This window comes from Syngnathus typhle, linkage group LG4 (genome assembly GCF_033458585.1).
Source record: "Syngnathus typhle isolate RoL2023-S1 ecotype Sweden linkage group LG4, RoL_Styp_1.0, whole genome shotgun sequence".
NCBI lineage: Eukaryota > Metazoa > Chordata > Actinopteri > Syngnathiformes > Syngnathidae > Syngnathus > Syngnathus typhle.
Genome location: NC_083741.1, coordinates 12,639,036 through 12,656,664, shown reverse-complemented (window position 1 = coordinate 12,656,664; position 17,629 = coordinate 12,639,036). Strand labels below are relative to the sequence as shown.

The window sequence follows — 17,629 nt, the reverse complement described above, 5'->3', positions numbered from 1 at the left end:
TCCAGCAAAAAATTAAAAAATAAATGTAAGGGGTCTTTTTGAAAAGAGGACGAAATAGCAATATATAAAAACATCGTAATTACAAAATGGTATGGTGTAACGACATAATTAAGACAAATGTTAAACCGTTTTTTGTTACATGTCAGCACCTCAGCGCAATATTTGTCACTCTCTGCAGAGGATAAAGAATATATCTGAGTATTTGTAATTGTCTTCAATTATTTCTTGCTTAAATGGTTATAGCACTGCAATATAATTGCTATTGATTAGCTTTGTAGTCTATGGCAGTTAGTATTAAGCAAATGGACATAAAAATCTAAGCTACGCAATCACTCGTCCCTCAAGGCATCTATGTATTTCACAAAAAAATGCAAATTAAACTCTGAATGGAGCCCCCCCCCATCTTAGACTCTTTCATCTGTTTTGCTACTCCATAGTAGAAGTGAAAATAGTCAAAGATATCTCAATATCTAGTTGTTATTGCAGCATGAGCCCAGGCAGGTTCTTGGAGTCAAAACAACGAAGTTGGTTTGAGCGTCCTTTGAAAACAAACCTGAACTCCCTGAGGTGCAAGACGTTTATTTATCCTCCAGATACCGGCTCAATTGCTTGGGGGGCTGCCTGACACAACCTTCCTCCATATTTTATACACACAGCCTGGATAAACTGACCCTGACAGTACTGCTCCTCATACTAAAGTGTGTCACAATATGCTCCTGTGTGACTCTGTACTTTGCGATAAATGTTAAAGCAGTGACAGAGCATCTCTGCCTGGAGCATCCTTTAGAAGCTTCCACTATATCTGATGACTGATCTCTCTTCTTCCCATTCATCCTTACTTACTATCCACAGTATCTGTCCTCAAACTCTTCTCTGCAGTTGCAATATCATCCTTTATCAACTTCCTTGTTCTTTTTCCGGCCTGGCACATTGTAAATAACAAACACAGGCTACCTCCTCAGACATATTGATCACAAAAATATCACTTGACAGCAGAAAAGGGATGGTGATTGATGGCGTCCGAAGAACTGGATGCATTGCAGCTGCGAGTGTGATTTTGTGATGTGTGCACATTTCCGCCGGGCTCAATACATTTTCGAGGATATTTACACTAGAAGTTGACTGATAACATAATTAAAGCTGTGTAGTGATCTGTGGCAGCTGTGTTACCACTGCACACACCGAACCGGTCAGTAAATAAGAGCTTGGCGGTCCCGCGACACAACATCGAGTATATTCACTGGAGCCATACGTGGTGGACAAACAAGCTTGTCGTCTACACTATCATCAAGACCATTAAAACGTTTGCTTAAGAATGCACTGGGAAGTATTCCATGTCTGGCTTCTTGCCTAAAACAGTACTTTTCTTGAAGAGAATAATGACAGCTTTTTGGATTTTCTTTTTTTTCCAACAGCTGCAACTCAGAGGAAGCTTTGCAATCTCCTTGACCTGCCATCCTGTTGCTTACTCCGTTAAAATGTAAAAAGTTTTGAAGTATCATCTTAAACTTCAGTCGTCTCATAAAGTTGTCGGAACAAATTTCCTGTATGGTTAAATGAAATCCAAGCTATCAACTTTATATCTTAATGTGCAATTTATTGAAACTTTGTTCTAAAGTAGTTACGCTACATTTCATCATCTCTATTTTGGGACGGTTTAATCGGAAATTAATATTTTTAAATTAAGTTTTGCAATACCCTTTGATGATGTATTCTGTGTGATATCTGAACTTTTGACATAATTGTGAGATGTAATTTACCATTATTTTTTTAACTTGGTAGCCCTTCCAAAATTTTGAGGTATATTCTTAATTATTGACCTTTGCTCAAACCTCTCACACATTCCTTACCTCAATTGATCTACGGGTGGATTGCAGACAAATAAATGGCCCAGCTTAAGTCGAAGTCACATTTTCCCATCAAGAAAAAAAAATAGTGGTGATATCATGAGGCAGCTGTAATCACTTCAACTGGTACAACTTTTGCTCCCATGTTCTAAAATTAACTCATCAGTGTTGGGTATTGTGATCCTCTTAGAATGTTGTAGAATTCATAATTTGAAAAATTAAACACTTGCAGAGATTTATAGAAATCGAGTGTTGCATACTGTTTGCACCTTCGTTTTAAGAAATCATTCAATACGTTTAGTGTCTTCACATACATTTTTAGTCATTACATATAATTATTGGTAATGTGATTAAATTTATTATTTCAGAAGTGTGCATGAATCGCATTAATCTGTACCCAAGAGGTAGTTCTCAATTTCCAAAAGGTTGGCGACTCCTGTTTTGGTGACAGGTTGCGGGAAGTTGCATGACCTCCACTTGGGCATGTGTTCCACTTATTGTAGATTTATAACATTTAAACTTATTTTATTATTTTCTCTGGGTCTTACTTGACTGTGTTCATTGCAAACAGCTCAAAATTTCATTTTATGTCATTTCAACCAACCTTATAGAGTGCTTGCCAGTCCCAGGGCACATCTCTATCTTCAAAGTAGAAAAAGAGTTTTCTTGATCCAGACTGGCCAGCCAACCGCATTCATTCTAAAGGATTAGAAGCACTTTTAAGTGGAAAAACAAGTGTGACATTTTATCAAACTCACAAGCAGGCACAGAAAAGTTCAAGAAAGAAGACTTGGCGAAAGAACAAAAGAAAACAAGGCAAGAGAGGTCGTAGGGGGTTGTGTGGTCCATTTTCCTTTTTTTTTAAAATTCTGATGGAAAAGACAAGTCCAGAATGGGGTTGTGGGCCAGAACAGAAGTGACAATAAAAACACAACCTGCCTTGTGGTGTTGTTTTCCCAATTTGTAGTGTAGAATGGCCTGCACAGGCCATCAACGCAGTTTGTGCAACGGCGCAAGTGTAGATACTCTACAGATGGTGTTGTTTGATGCATGTTGTCCAATAAATCCACTTTTAATAGTCTACATGAGACAATTTATGAATGAAGCACATTTTGCATGGTACAACCCAGCAAACAACATCGCAATTAGCGGAACAGAGGTGCCTGCACTGAGTTGTTTCGCTTTGTTTCCTTAAGTTCAAAACAACGTTGAATGTCCAAACCGGATTGTGAGCTGGAATGGAACTTCTGTCTGCATCTGCAAAAGCACAAATCCAGCGGTGTTGTTTAATTCGTTCTGGGACCATGGTCTTAAAATCAAACGCTATTACCTCAAATGATCTTTCCTTACTGAAATGAACGGAAAAGCCAATCATCAGGTCCAATTTCCCCTCAAAATATAGCAAGTAAAATATAATAATAATAATAATTAATAAATATAAATAAATATATAAATAATAATAAATTTAAAAATAAAATATCTTAATATTATCAGTCTACAGGTGTTGTTCCACCATATTTATTCAGTTATTTGTTGCTTAAAGTGTTGTAAAAACACAAATCTCTGTACTAACCTTTAGTAAGTCAATCACACGTTCTATGGTGTTAGCAATCAGCTAATAGGGGCCATTCTTAAGGCAACATTGGTTTAGAAAAAAAAAACAAAACATGTACTCGATTCTATGTTTAGTAGTACACTAAATTCCAACTGGGAGTGACAGTAAACTAACTGCTCATTGTTACACAATGAGTCTAACTTCAGCCTTCTGATATCACTATCTGTCTCTGGACGTGATTGTTAGTGTGATGATAAAATGTTGAACCTGCAATCTCATTCCAGCTCCAAACCGTCCAAATGAAGCCATTAATTGAAAGCCCAACTATATCAACTATCCACTCCATTCAGCTCTTTGAAAAAAGTCAAGCAGCAACTTTCGGAGGCGAGACAACACGGCTGGCCAGTTGAAAGCATTCATTCTGTGCTCTTAAAGGAGGTCCAGTCTTAGCACATCTCGTTTTGTGGGACCTGTCTGGCGCTGAATTCACAGAGTGCGAGGGTCTTTCATCTCCCAGGGCCTATCACTAGGAGCAGTGAATCAGGAGCTAAGGGACCATCAACTTGCAGTGTCCCAACCCTGCTTCCCCACACTCAAACCCCTCCTACTGCTGCCTGCTGCACTGCTCCTCTCAAAGGAGTCTTTCAGTATTGTGCTGAGCCCCGGTTCCAGGTCAATAGGAGCCCAGAGATTTAGAGGTGCAGAATGAGTGGGAACAAATGGTTTGTTTGGTGAGGGCTCTGAAGTAGCTTTAGAACTTCCATCAAACTGAAGGTATTGCTGACGTAGAGCTCTTTAGTGTTCCCGCAGCAGAACTAATGTGATGGTGATGACGGAGGCGCTGAATCTTACCACTTGAGTTTAGGGAGGGCTGCTCAAACTAAAGTTCATATCATATTTGACTTTTTATTTATTTATGAGGAAACATATACCTCATGTCTCAACAAAATACCATGGAACTCCCGGGCTAAATTAAATCCGGTGACACATGCTGTGGCATTTCTAGAAACACAATTAAAATGACCTGTGAGGAGCTGACATTTAAAAGTAACACATATGCACCTATCAGCAGAATTACTTCAGCAAATCCTTTTTGGGAGACAGATGAATCTGTCCAGCTTTGCATAACCATTGGCCATTGAGAAAGTATCCATCATTCTTCTCTGATCCATAACATCAGGGCGATGCCTCTGCGGGCGGTAGCTTGTATCGTTAGACAAGGTTGTCTTTTGTTTTGTGTCCCATGTGTCCTCAGTGACATTCCAGAATCAATTGGGAGCTATCACCCCAGTACTCCATCTCTAACTATCTCTGTTGCTGCTCCTGCTGCTTTGTGCGAGTCTCATCTCCAGTCCAGGCAGTATAATGTGACTGATGTCCTCTGGGCAATCTGCTATTGGGACAAGGACGTGCTCGGGTAATCCAGAGTGGCTGATTGGCGCCTGGCGAAAAGGAGAGGACGCCGTGACCTCTGAGGTTCGAAGGCTGTCAGGTGCCAACCAGTCTGTTAATTATGCATTCGCACAACCATTAGTGGAACCACCCCTCCTTCTGTCAGTGTGGCGTTGAGTCATGGAAACTTGAAATTCACTGGCACCGAACGCTCACTGCCCTATTTGTCTATGGTGTCACTTGGATGTGTGAATTTCGCAACCATCTGCTCTCAGGTTGAGCAGTGTGCTTGAGAATTGATGAGCAACAAGAGATCATATGGATGGGAAATTAGAAGAGTCCTCCAAATTAGTGAACATTTTTAAAACTAAATCTTTGGATTGATATTTGGACAAAATAGTGTTCTCCGCATTGACAGCATTATTTTCCTTTTTTAACACCTCAAATTGTAAAACAAGAAAACCAAGACTGCGAGAGGCCTTGTGTTTGCAAAATAATCTATTTAGAGGTGTAATGTACATCTGAGAAACAAGCCGCGAGACACTGCCTCACAGTCGCATTTTATTTTCATTTTTTTCACAATTATGACTTTTTTAATGACCTACTTCGACACAAACTCATGTTCATACCAAATCTGTACTTAAGCTAGCTGTGATATACCTAAACTTGTCCATCTACCAACATGTTGGCATTTCTGTCGCTCATAATCGATGTGACAAGCATTTAATCTTTATCCTGTGATCGATCAATTGCTTTGAATGATTGTTATATACTATAATAAAGCACCTTGTAGCTGTCTCTTAGTTCATTGAACAGACGAGACGTTTTCAGACAGATGCTTCACTTTGTTTACAGCGTGGTGCTGTCAGACGTCTGTTTGCAGATTTCATACGCTGTGAAAGCGCAATCCAAATAAACACAATTGCAGCTTCAACCTCTGGGCAAAATGTAACTTAATAATAATCTTGTTTATCTTGCCAAAGTTACGAATCTAAGATCAAGACTTCAGCTGTGTTTCTTTTTTCTGTAACTACATTTCAAAGGATGAAGATAAATATAATCACACAATGGAATGCAATCTACAATTACTGTACCTTTGGATCGTCACGGACATTATTTTGCGATTCAACTCTTCTGTTCCTCTGAAGTTTCTTTTTCCCAAGTTTCACAGAGAGAGAACTTCTCTCTCCTTGAGACCTCTCATTCTTTGTGACATCCCCTTGAGAGAGGTCATTCGCTGGATAAGCTTCGGAACATAGTGATGATTACATAAGACTGTGTTTACATATCTCATTAATTATGTTGCTTTTGAAAGTCATATTGTAATCTATTTTTAATTTACTCTATGGATACAGAGGTGAAAAGAGTCAAATATGCTGGCAAGCAACATAATTCATGGTTGAGTTTCTTTTGTTGTTGCTCAATAGACATGGACTATAAGCAATTAATACTTGGGGACACATTTAAATCATACATCTTCACCAGCTGATCGTAAACCCTTTACCCTGTCCTTGCACCAAACTTTTTTTCATCATACTTTACATACTGCATACATTACTAGCAACATCATTAGTGTGTGGGTGACCAAGCAAATATTGATGTTTTTACTGCCTAATCTCCTTTCCTCCTCCTCTTCCTCCTTGCAAACTCCTGATCATCCCCATCTCTTGTCCCTCTTCAAATAGCATCCTGCATGCTGCTTGACTGCCTCATTGTTTGTTTGTGTTTCAGATTATCTGCTAGGTAGGCTAATTTTGTTGCTTTATCACTGTATTCCAGCAAAAACCCAAATGAGTTGTGTGCTGCTGATTTAAATGAAGTGTTCGCTGTCCCTACTCGTGTGTGTCTGTGTGCGCAAGAGCTATTGTTAAAGGCTCTGCCTGCCAACATCGCTTTTTTTAATTGCATACAAAAGCCTTGTTTTGGATAAGACACCGTTATTGTTCATGCTGACATTGCTTTTATGACAGAATGACTAACGAGTGTGTCGCCGTGTGGGTACGTGTGTGTATGGGAAACATAAACAGCATCAAAAAAAAAGTTTTGGGCAGAATTTGTACTTCCTGATGGTAAAAATTAAGTTTTGCAATTAGCGAGATGCAGCAATAGACAAACTCAAGGACATCAAGTTTTTTGCTTCTTCACATAACAGAAATGGGGACAATGAGGAAAGTTTGAGCAAAGTTTTATCCGTCCGTCCGTCCGTCCGTCCATCCATCCATCCATCCATCCATCCATCCATCCATCCATCCATCCATCCATCCATCCATCCATCCATCCATCCATCCATCCATCCATCCATCCATCCATCCATCCATCCAAGCGCATCCACCCATCCATTAGCATCCAACCCAACCATCCATCCATCCATCCATTTTCTGAACCGCTTAGTCCCCACGGGGTCACGGGCGTGCTGGAGCCTATCCCAGCCGTCATCGGGCAGCAGGCGGGGGACACCCTTAACCGGTTGCCAGCCAATCGCAGGGCACACAGAGACAAACAACCGTTTGCACTCGCACTCCTAGGGACAATTTGGAGTCTTCAATCGGCCTACCAAGCATGTTTTTGGGATGTGGGAAGAAACCGGAGTACCTGGAGAAAACCCACGCGGGCCCGGGGAGAGCATGCAAACTCCACACAGGGAGGGCCGGAGGTGGAATCGAACCCGCACCCTCCTAACTGTGAGGAGGGATAAAGTGGACTCGGAATCTGTTGAAATGGCTTAAGATGTTTGAAGGTCAATTGCGCGAGACAGGATAATGTCATAGTGGAGGACAGTTAACAAGGTCTGGGGATTAAAGTGGTTTGGTATCTCTATTTCTGTTCCCGCATGAACACAAATAGATAGCATACACATCATAACCATTTATGCCAGACAGATTCATGTTAAACTACAGTGACACAATCGAACATTCTAAACTAATTGTTCGGCATGCGCAGATTCACATATTTTTGGGTGAGTTTTGGGGAAAAAATTAAATCTGTTTTCTGTTCCCCACGAATACCAAGGTTTGACTATAACCAAGTATTTATAATACTGATTATGTGTGGTATTTTGAGGTGTAGTTGTAGTATGATGTCTAGAGCACCAAACTATTATTTGACTTTAAATCCAAAGACCGAAGTAGGAGGCTTGCATCTCTTGCTTAATCTTTGTGTGCTGTTGCACCATTGCCTCACATTGTTAATGAAAATCTACTGTACAATGAGAATGCACAGTGAGGCTTCTCAAAAGATTAGATGGTGACTTCCTCCCATGGAAGGCAGCAAGCAACAAAAGCAATGATGAATACAGTGAAAATGTAAAAAGAGCCCTGGGGATTCCAAAGAAGCTTAATTTGACATATATGTACATTTACCTGCCGTTGGGATACTGTTCACACATTGTGCCTGTTATCACTGCAAAAACACTTGGATTGGGCTTTTCAAAATAAGTGTTGTTTTGTCTTCTTCATAAAATTCCCAGTTCTCCAATCCATAAACTGTAGTTGCAATATGATAGTGATGAACCTGGCGGCTCAATGGCTGATCAATATGTTGACTGCCTTGAATTGAATTGACCAAAGCTTTTGTAAGCTTTGCGAGGTTGAGCAGAATGTGCGTTGGTAAAAAAGATACACAGAAGAAGAAATCCACCATAGTTTTATGCTTGTTTTGTTGAGCACTGTTTCATCTTTTGCTGTGCTGTCTTGTGGTCTGTTTTCTTGACATTACTTTCAATTGGAAATGAAATGTTTTGATGGTTGTTGTGTTTTATTGGTGCTTTGACAGGGTTGAAAAAAGGAAAATGGGTCTAGAAGCAAGTTTGGTGTTTCTGTTTTAAAAATGACAAGTGTCTGCAAAAACGCACAACAATATTTGAGGACCAATTTGGCTGTGATCAACTCAAAATAATAAGCTTGAAAACATTTCTCCAGCAAAGTGCACATTAAGTGCAATCAAGCACTTATGATCCAAGACAAATTATTTATTGGAAACAAATAGAATTCTAAATCAGCTGATGACATTTTTACATTTTTTTATTCATTTACTCTTTTTAAAGTCAGTTCAAAAAACCAGAAAGTTTGGGCAACCATGCTGAAAAATGTATAAACGTAAATCACTGTAGACAGGGACGATGATTATCATCTAATCACAAGATCAAAGTGTTCTTCATGGCTAACAAAGAAAGGAAAGGGTAGTTATGGATAATGTTGGAACAAATCCAGCAAAATCAGACAAGTTTGCTGTACTTGGCAAGCAAAATTAGTGTACTTCAAATCATTGTGTACACGGAACATTTGTGCCAACCACTTGTCGTATCAGTATTGCCATGGTGGTTGTTTATGGCTTGCATGACCAGTAAATGATCAAAGTTAATCTTTATTTACACACGTTCTTTTTCCTCCTATTGAATGTTTATAAGCTTCTTAAAGATGACTTCATATGAAGGCTTCATAGAACTGTCCCCGACGTGTTTTTTAAGTCTCCCACTAAGTGCTCTCAGGACTGTCTCAATATTGACAAATGGTTTGGTTTAATGGTCTCTTTTACATTTCAAATGAGTTTGGATGAATTAAGCATCCAATTAATTAGATTGTATCATCAGAGAGTTTCAGAGTTTCTGTGTGTGGGGGGCATTAGTCAAGGTTTCAAGACCCAAGAACCCCAACTACATTACTAGAAAGATGAGTATTGTTTTTGATTTCTTCGCACTGTCAAGTGCCCTTGAACCCCCCACCCCCCACCACACACACCCCTTGTGACACCTAATTAATTAGGAATTCCCACTGTCTTGTATTTGATTAAATTGCCCACGATTCTGTGCTGCTTGTCAAAGGTCAACCAATTATTGAAACAATCATTGATCCAGTCGCCCTTACATTTTTGTATCTGTTTACTACTCCTTTGCAGCAGAAGATAATGGATCCAGTTGTTTTACAGACCCTGTTAAATATCTAAACACATAAAACATGTTTGAGGATAATTTTTTAGAAATCATGTGAAAAGATTGACAACTATGGAATATTTAATTAGGGAGTTATTGTGTTTGTATCTTTTTTACCATTACAGTTTTCTGGAATTTTGAGGAAATGTCTAAAACTATTATAGCGTACAGTAAGCTCGCTAGGTAGCTAAGCCTACACCCTGAAAATGCATCATGCCCGAGTGCCACAATTTACAGAACAGCTCGGTGGTGTTATTGAAGAAGAAAGTTTTGAGCCCAAAACTAAATCTAATGAAATTCAGTGTGGGTAATGCTCCTATAATTTGTCACAGTAAAGCAATATTGCCTCGTCAAAAAGGAATTATAATTGTAATAAACTAATGTGTACTGTATGTATTGTGAACTCATATCTTTCACACAATATTCTCCATGTAAGATCTTAACTTAAACGTCTGTAAATAGGAAAGTATTTCCTTTAATAACAGGTAGTATGAATGCTACTTAAAACTAAAAGGTAAAGATTTCCAGCACACTGCTGTCATTGCAACTTTCTATATAAGCTAGAACTCATGAATTATAGATCCTTCACAAGCGCACACGGTGATGCATCACCACATTCACTTGATGACGTCTTTTTGCCGGTAATAAAATAGTCCAACATTGTGTAGCCATGCATTGTAAAAGGCGTTAGTACCCCATCACAATCTTGGATTCAAGATACGCCTTTCTGCTCCTGTGCTTTAATGTTTCCAATTGTGCTGCCAGACAACGTCACTAGTGGGGACCGAAATAACGCAGATAATCACATCGGATATTTATCCTCAAGGGGCATAGGAGGAAGTGCGGCAGGGCTCCCTGCCACACAGGAGTCGTGACGTTAGAGCTTCCATCACGCCTTGCCATCTCTCCAACAAGTGACTGAGCTACATTTATCTTGTCCTTCACCTTTGTACAAAGCATTCTGGAAAAATAAATACGACAATAAAGCTTTCCAGACACATAACATCTTGAAGTTATGTTATGAAAACATAATGACTAAAAAATACTTTGCCTTATCATGGAAAATCTACAAGGTTGTTGTCAAGGACAAATGAACGTCGCAATGTTTGCTGTTGCTCTTTTTTTTCCCTCCCTCTGTCCCTTGCTCTCAAACACACATGCACACTTTTCCTCCAAAACCAGGCCACTCTCCTCCTGTGTGTGTGTGGAGATTGAGCTACTCATCAGAGCCTGTTAATTACATCGTTCTCTAAAGGGATGACAAGTTAAGCTTCTCTCTTTCCTGCTTGGGACTGAGGCATGGAAGCATTTCTAAAATAATCCCAGTGATCCATAGAGTGGACAGACATCCCAGTCTCATCAATGATTCGAGCTAAGTAACTGCGTATCTCAGTTAAATGTCAGCTTGTACTCAAAAATAGCTTAAATCTTTTTCACCTCACTTTTCCTTTGCTCTGCTCCATTACAGCAAGAACGATGAGAAAATTGCAATCTGTCACCCACGAACACAAAAGAGATATTAGCATCTTGTAGGAGCCTGATGGATTTTTCTCTCTATCATTCAGACATATCCCTTCCATGTTTGTAATAAAGCTTGCATGATATTTTCTGTACATGACTGAACGAGGAGCATAGTCGAAGCTACTCTGTGGTATTGTTGTACCACAAGAATGCAAATTGAGTTACACTGATTTTCACCTGGCTGAGTCCCAGTCCACACCAATGGGGCTGTCTGTCGCATTTGCAGGCTATGAAGTGCATGCCAAGGAACCTGACTGAGGAAGAAAAGAGATTCATACCATAGAGGAGTTTGTTCTACATTGAACACTTGATTACAATGAACAAATATAGGGCGGGAAAATCACTCATATAAGATAAGAGCTCACGCTGTGTTATTTATTGTACAAGGCTGACTGTGTTTTTCCTATACGCTAGTAATATTATTAATGCAATAACTAGTCTTTAATAGTTGTGGTTTGCAAATTCATATGCAGTACTATTCACAAATTCGTTTTCAAGTCTAACAAAACTATTACTCTGTTTCTGTGATCAGGCCAAAACGATAAAAGTAGAGCTTTTCCGCTATCTTGTGGCATCTTGATGCCAAGAAATTATGCTGAAGTGAGTTGTGGAGCTGCATTTAAATGAAAAAATAGTGCTTTGCAGCCATTTTGCGGCATCTACGCACAATTCTAAACATATTGGTTCTGTGTCACTTACACTGTCCCTATGGGGGAATAGGTGTACGTATGGTAAAAACTTGATCTTTGGCCAAATTATGTTCACCTCCCCAAAGCTAGGTGGCAATATGGTCTTTTTCAGTGAGCCATCGATTGACCCATTACATCACAGCAAAGGAAGAAACCTGCAGGTATCCAGAAACAGATCTAAGCAGTGAATTGGACAATTTGAAACTCGTACACACCTCTTGTACTGCAATGCATGTGGCCTAATTGAAACACTGATTTCTTTCAACTCCTGTAGAAATAAAATTTGGTCATGCTAATGACAGTCGACTTCCAGAACAATCATTTCTACGGAGACAGGATTGCGTGATTTTCATTCAAACTTGAGATAAGCAGGGAAGGTTTTACTGTGTTTGTTCCTCCAACTTTTATAGCGTACATTGCAATCCGTTAATAGTCTGGTTTCAATTCATGGAATGGAATAAAAGAATTGGCTTGTCTTCTATATCACTATCCCATCACAGTTGTAAAGTTCACTCCCAACAATTTTTTAAAGGACAGATGAAGCATCTGGTTACTTTAACCTTTGCCCAAATGCTTTTATTGAGCGTCTTTATTTGTCAGCATATGGTCTGGTTTGTGGAAAATCTTCTCTGCATGTGTGTAATGTTTAGGGATGCATAGCTGGGTTGCAAGTGAAAGGAAAAACACCACATGGGCCAAAAGAAGCTGCCAGAAAAGCTTCAGAGCATCAATACACACTGGAATTGCGTCGACAAACCCTGAAGAAATATATGAGACAGCTCTAAGGTTGGTGCACATTTATTCACAATACATCAATTGTATTTATTTACAGTTGATCAACTTCAAAAACACTTTCTCAAAATCTCATGAGTGTTTTGCTGCATCATGATGCAACGCGTATATAATCTAATTTACACAATATTCATACTAGTCAAATATCTAAGTGACTGTTTGTGCTAGGTGTGATTTGAAATGCTTTTATTCATTCAAGAATTGGGACCACCTCCATGGAAAATGTACAGTAATGAGCTGGCAAACGGTAGAACAGTTGATTTTTATCGTTGATTTGTACTTTTCTTGCTTTTATCAAAGAGAGCTCAATTTGATACAGCTACAGTCTGTCAGGACTTTGGCTTTCAAAACACTTTTTTTTACAGCCTCACCCCCAACAAAGTGGCCTGGTGCCCCCGACCTAGAAAATCGCTAACAAATTAGTCAGTGACTCACACCCGCACACCTGGTGAATGACCCTCACACCCATATTAACTTGATGGAATGAAAAAAAATTGCTATGAGCCCTGGCTGCTATGACTACACCCACGCCTGCTTCAGTCAAGAAATCAGCTAAGTAGAACCTGTCTGCCAAAATGCCGTAGGTCAAAATTACTCAAAATGCTGCAACACATTTTCATGATTTAATTAAATTTGATGAGAGTAAAAGTATTGGGCATTTATCAGTCTGAAAAGAGTTACAAAGTAATTCCCAAACCTTTACAACTCTGGTGAGGGTCCAGAAAGCATGTAACAGTGGCGAATATTCTTAGAACCGGCAAAACTACAGAAAAGGGCACGGTGGCGACTCATCCAGAAGGTAACAAAGGAACCAAGGATAACTTTTTAAAGAACTGCTGGCCTCACACGTCTCAGTTAAGTTTCTCTAGAGACTGATAACTCTCTTTTGCTGATTTACCAAAGCTTGGCTAGTTAGTGTGATGAGAACTGCTCACTCCCTAACCAAAGAGTCCTAAGAAGGTCTCTTGATTCTTCAAACAGATACCTTCACAGTTGTGTGGCTTCTCTGATTGAAACAATTGCAACTCACATCACCTGTCACACAGAAGTCTATCCAGTCCCAGTAAATACCAATAGCTCGTGATTGGTGTTAACTGGTGTGGGGAAGATGAATGCCCTCCTCTAAATGCCTCAACCTCATTGCCTCTTGGCGTATTAGTCATGTAAACAACACTGGTTTATTAATGGTAAAAGCTTTCCCTAATGATCCACACCTCACATGAGCCTGAATATCAAGTCAGGATGTAAAGAGCAGCCATAGATCATCATAATAAATGATAGGAAGCTGGCAGAATGCTTCGGGAGGAGACCTGTCCTTATTCGTATTCGCTCTCTGTTTCCTTGTCTGATTCATATGCTGTTTGCCTCTAATACATCAAGGCTGGATGATACCTCCATTAAACCGACACATCTCTGGAGCATATTTATCAGACACTTATATATTTTGAGATGACGTTTTTTCTAAGATTTAACAACAAGGATTTACCTAACGTTCAAGTTTGTACTATGATCCAAAGATGAAGCCACAGTTGGAGTTTGACTCGAAGATGTTTTTAATCCTTAAGGCAACTCTGGTGGGAATTCAAGTCATTTACAAATCTAATCAAATGTGTTCAGAAGACTCTGTATGTGTCTTTTAACGGGTGTTCTGATATCTGGTTGACTGCATGATCAGTCCCCCGAGAGAACCCACAGAAGCCTCGTTGTTTTTATCATGCAGGAGAAAATTGGCATCACTCTGAATTTGTTCTTGTCAAATGTTGAGCAGTCAAAAGCCAGCCAGTTGTAAATAAACAAATTCACATCAGCAGGGTCTGGAATGCTAACTAGCTGCACCACCACGTTGCTCCTAATAGGGTGTGATTGTTTTTATGGTGGCGCAGAACGCTCCATGCCAAGGATAATTTTGTAATGAATCACAATTGTAACTCTAATTTTGCTCTAATTGCCATCACTTATGTGCCGGAGCTACAAGCATGTTGTTTTTAATACGTGCAGCCCTTGTAAAACAGCAACCTGTTCTTGTCGTATCAAATGGCTACAGCAAGTGCTTGAAAGAAAAAAGGATGAAATGTCACAAAGAGGGAGGAGGGTTGGTCATAAATTGGAGACATTATCCTGGCTGCAGGTGGACTTGTCCTCTATGCCGCTTCCCTCCAATTATTTGATTCACTCATTTGCTCCAAAGGTTGGATGGAGAGGATAATGGATGGGTGGCTTCAATTACTATCCTGGCGCTATCCATGGAGACTCACTTCCCAACATGTAATGGTGACAAACACGCAGTGGACATCAACCAAGAAGTCACCGAGTTGTTCCACGTAATGCGTGTGTGATAAAAGACGCGATTGACTGCCACCCAGGGAGCGGCAGGCATGATGACATTCAGAGGTTATCGCTGAATGTGTTGCTTTTTTTTCTCCTCTTTGGTCTTGGCCTTCATTGCAAGCACTAAAAGCATCACAGACTAAACTTTGTTTTGAAAGACTACAAAGCGGTTTGTGATGAGACTGAAAAGAAGGAGCGGTGGTGACATATTGTTGGGCGGAGTATTGTGTTAAAGGATCTAAAACATTGCTTGTTGTGCTAAACTTGTTGGATTGTTTTTCCGATTCAGAGCCAATTGTAGTATGAACGTGTCAGCAGTGCATTGTGTTGAGTAACAGTATGCACCCTCTAAAAGGAACAAGTAACGAAACAAGAGATGGAATTTAGAGAAGAGGCAAAGAACAAATACAACTCATCAAATGAATGTGGATTGCTGAAAGTGAATTCAACGTGAAACAGAGGAGGACAATTTGTGTTATTATGGCCTCAAATCCTACACTTGCACACGACACTGATATTGATAGTCCCCAAATCCGTAACATGATGGAGATTGAGCTCTCATCCCTCAATTGTTCTTATTTTCTCATTTGACGGCTCTCTGTTTCTAGGTAGACACATTTGAGATGTTTTTGCCATTCTGCAGATCTGTAAGTGTAGGTCCCCTCGACACCTGTCTAAGAGGGCCGATTCTCCTCAGGGCACTGATCATATAACCAATTTTCACACATTGTGCATTACTCATGACCAGACAGCGACTTGCCTGAGGAGTGGTCAAGATTATTGCGTTATTGGTGGCTGGGGGGTGTCATCTGAGATGCAGCAAAAGCCTTAAAAGCATGGTGTATCTCAGATTTCAAAAAGTAAAAGTAGCGTTTGCTGACCTTGGCAGTGGCAAATGGAATATCTCCTTCTCCCTCCCCCCACTGTCCGCTTCAGCAAGAAATGCATTTTGAATTGTGTATGCAAGTGCTGCTGAACATGTACTAATTGTTTACGCTACGTGAGGACAGTGTGCATTAGGGTCACAGTTGAAGTGGTGATGAAAATCAAGGCCTATCTGTCATTCAAAGCTCAAAGATTTCAAGTATACAGACTATTAGCAAATTGGATTAGTGTGTTTTTCAATGTTGAGTCGTCAGAAGGGCTGTACAGTACTCCGTAATATGGCAGGGTTGAAAGTGATGACTCTGGATTATCGTGTTTTGCCCTGGAGCCTCAGCGTGACCTAGGGCTGTGTCGTAATAATAGTGCTGTGTGACAGCATGGCTACTCTACACTGAGCAAATTGTAGCTGACAGTTGTTCCTGTGTGAGGACCTGTGGGCTTAAGCTGCTGCTGGTGGCCTCTCCATTGTTCCACTGTCCACAATGCCCCAGAAAGACACTGGTTGATGCTCTGAGCTGCACTCTTGTTGTTAAACTGCAGGCAGAGCAACATGCATCATCAACAAAACAGGTCAATGCATGCTGGGTCGGGGGAACGGTTTGTGACTCGTGAACAGTGCTACAGTTTCAAAAAGTCCAGAACAAGTGATAGTCCGCCAATCACATGATATGCTGGGCCAGGTGTGCTAAAGCTTCCATACCCGTTGTCCCCTTGCAGGATAAGGGGGAATCCCAAATCTTAAAAAGAACAGCTGTTGACAGCTAGGTGGCAAGATCTGATGGTTTCGCCAGGGTCATTGTTTGAAAGAGTCATTCTGTGGTAGCGGGATCGAGTATCAAACCGCCTTGCCAAACAGTCACCCCACTGTTCTCGGCCAGTCAACACACAGAGCGGTCTCAATTAGTTGCTCCAGTCATCTCCCTCCGCTGTCACATGATCCGAGGCTGTGTAATAACACACAGGGGGCAGGGGCGGTCCGGTCAGGAAATGAGATGATCCATGGCTGACAGCTTAGGCACACAGCAGCCACTTATCTGTTATTACGCTCCTGAAAAAACAATCTCACTCAGAGATCTTCTAGCGTGAGTATGTGCATATGTTTGCGAGGATGTAAAGAAAAGTATGACATTAAAACACATTGCAAGATCGGAGGATAGTTGATGCTAATCTTTTGTTGATGTGGGATTCTTCTTATATGTGGAGCTGAACAGCTAAGCCTCTTTCACACATGACCTGCACAAGTGAACTCACCTGATTCTTGAGACACCGAGCTTGATTCAACAACATGTTTTTTCCCAAAAAGCTCTCAAGAAAGGTCTACATTACAAAGAGTTCTTAAGTTGCACGAGGCTTTGCCCTTAAACGATTCCCTACATGTTACAAGTACGTACAAGACGCTAATGGTCCACATTATGACAATCAATAATGGTGTATGATTTTGCTATAGTTTTGAATTACTTTACATACTTAACTGCACTCAAATAAAAACATTTATCCCGATAATGTCATCTGCTTAGACAATAGTTTCATTGAGAAATATTTTAATATTGGATCTGGATATGTGGATATTTGATTCTGTCTATTCTTCACTGGTGTTATAACTGTTGCTGAAGGAATAGCAATCATATAAACAGACGGCTTTTATGCCTTTCAGTTTGTGTGTACCTTCTCAGACCGTAGTAAAACGCAAAGC

General features: G+C 40.2%; 1 long non-coding RNA gene across 1 annotated transcript in view; it reads left to right on the top strand.

Moving 5' to 3' along the window:
- Window positions 1-17,629, top strand: part of LOC133153231 (uncharacterized) — a 74,517-nt gene that overhangs the window by 5,945 nt on the left and 50,943 nt on the right. The window contains exon 3 of the long non-coding RNA XR_009714274.1: window positions 12,582-12,717. This is a non-coding gene — a long non-coding RNA (uncharacterized LOC133153231). The remainder of the gene's footprint in view (window positions 1-12,581; window positions 12,718-17,629) is intronic.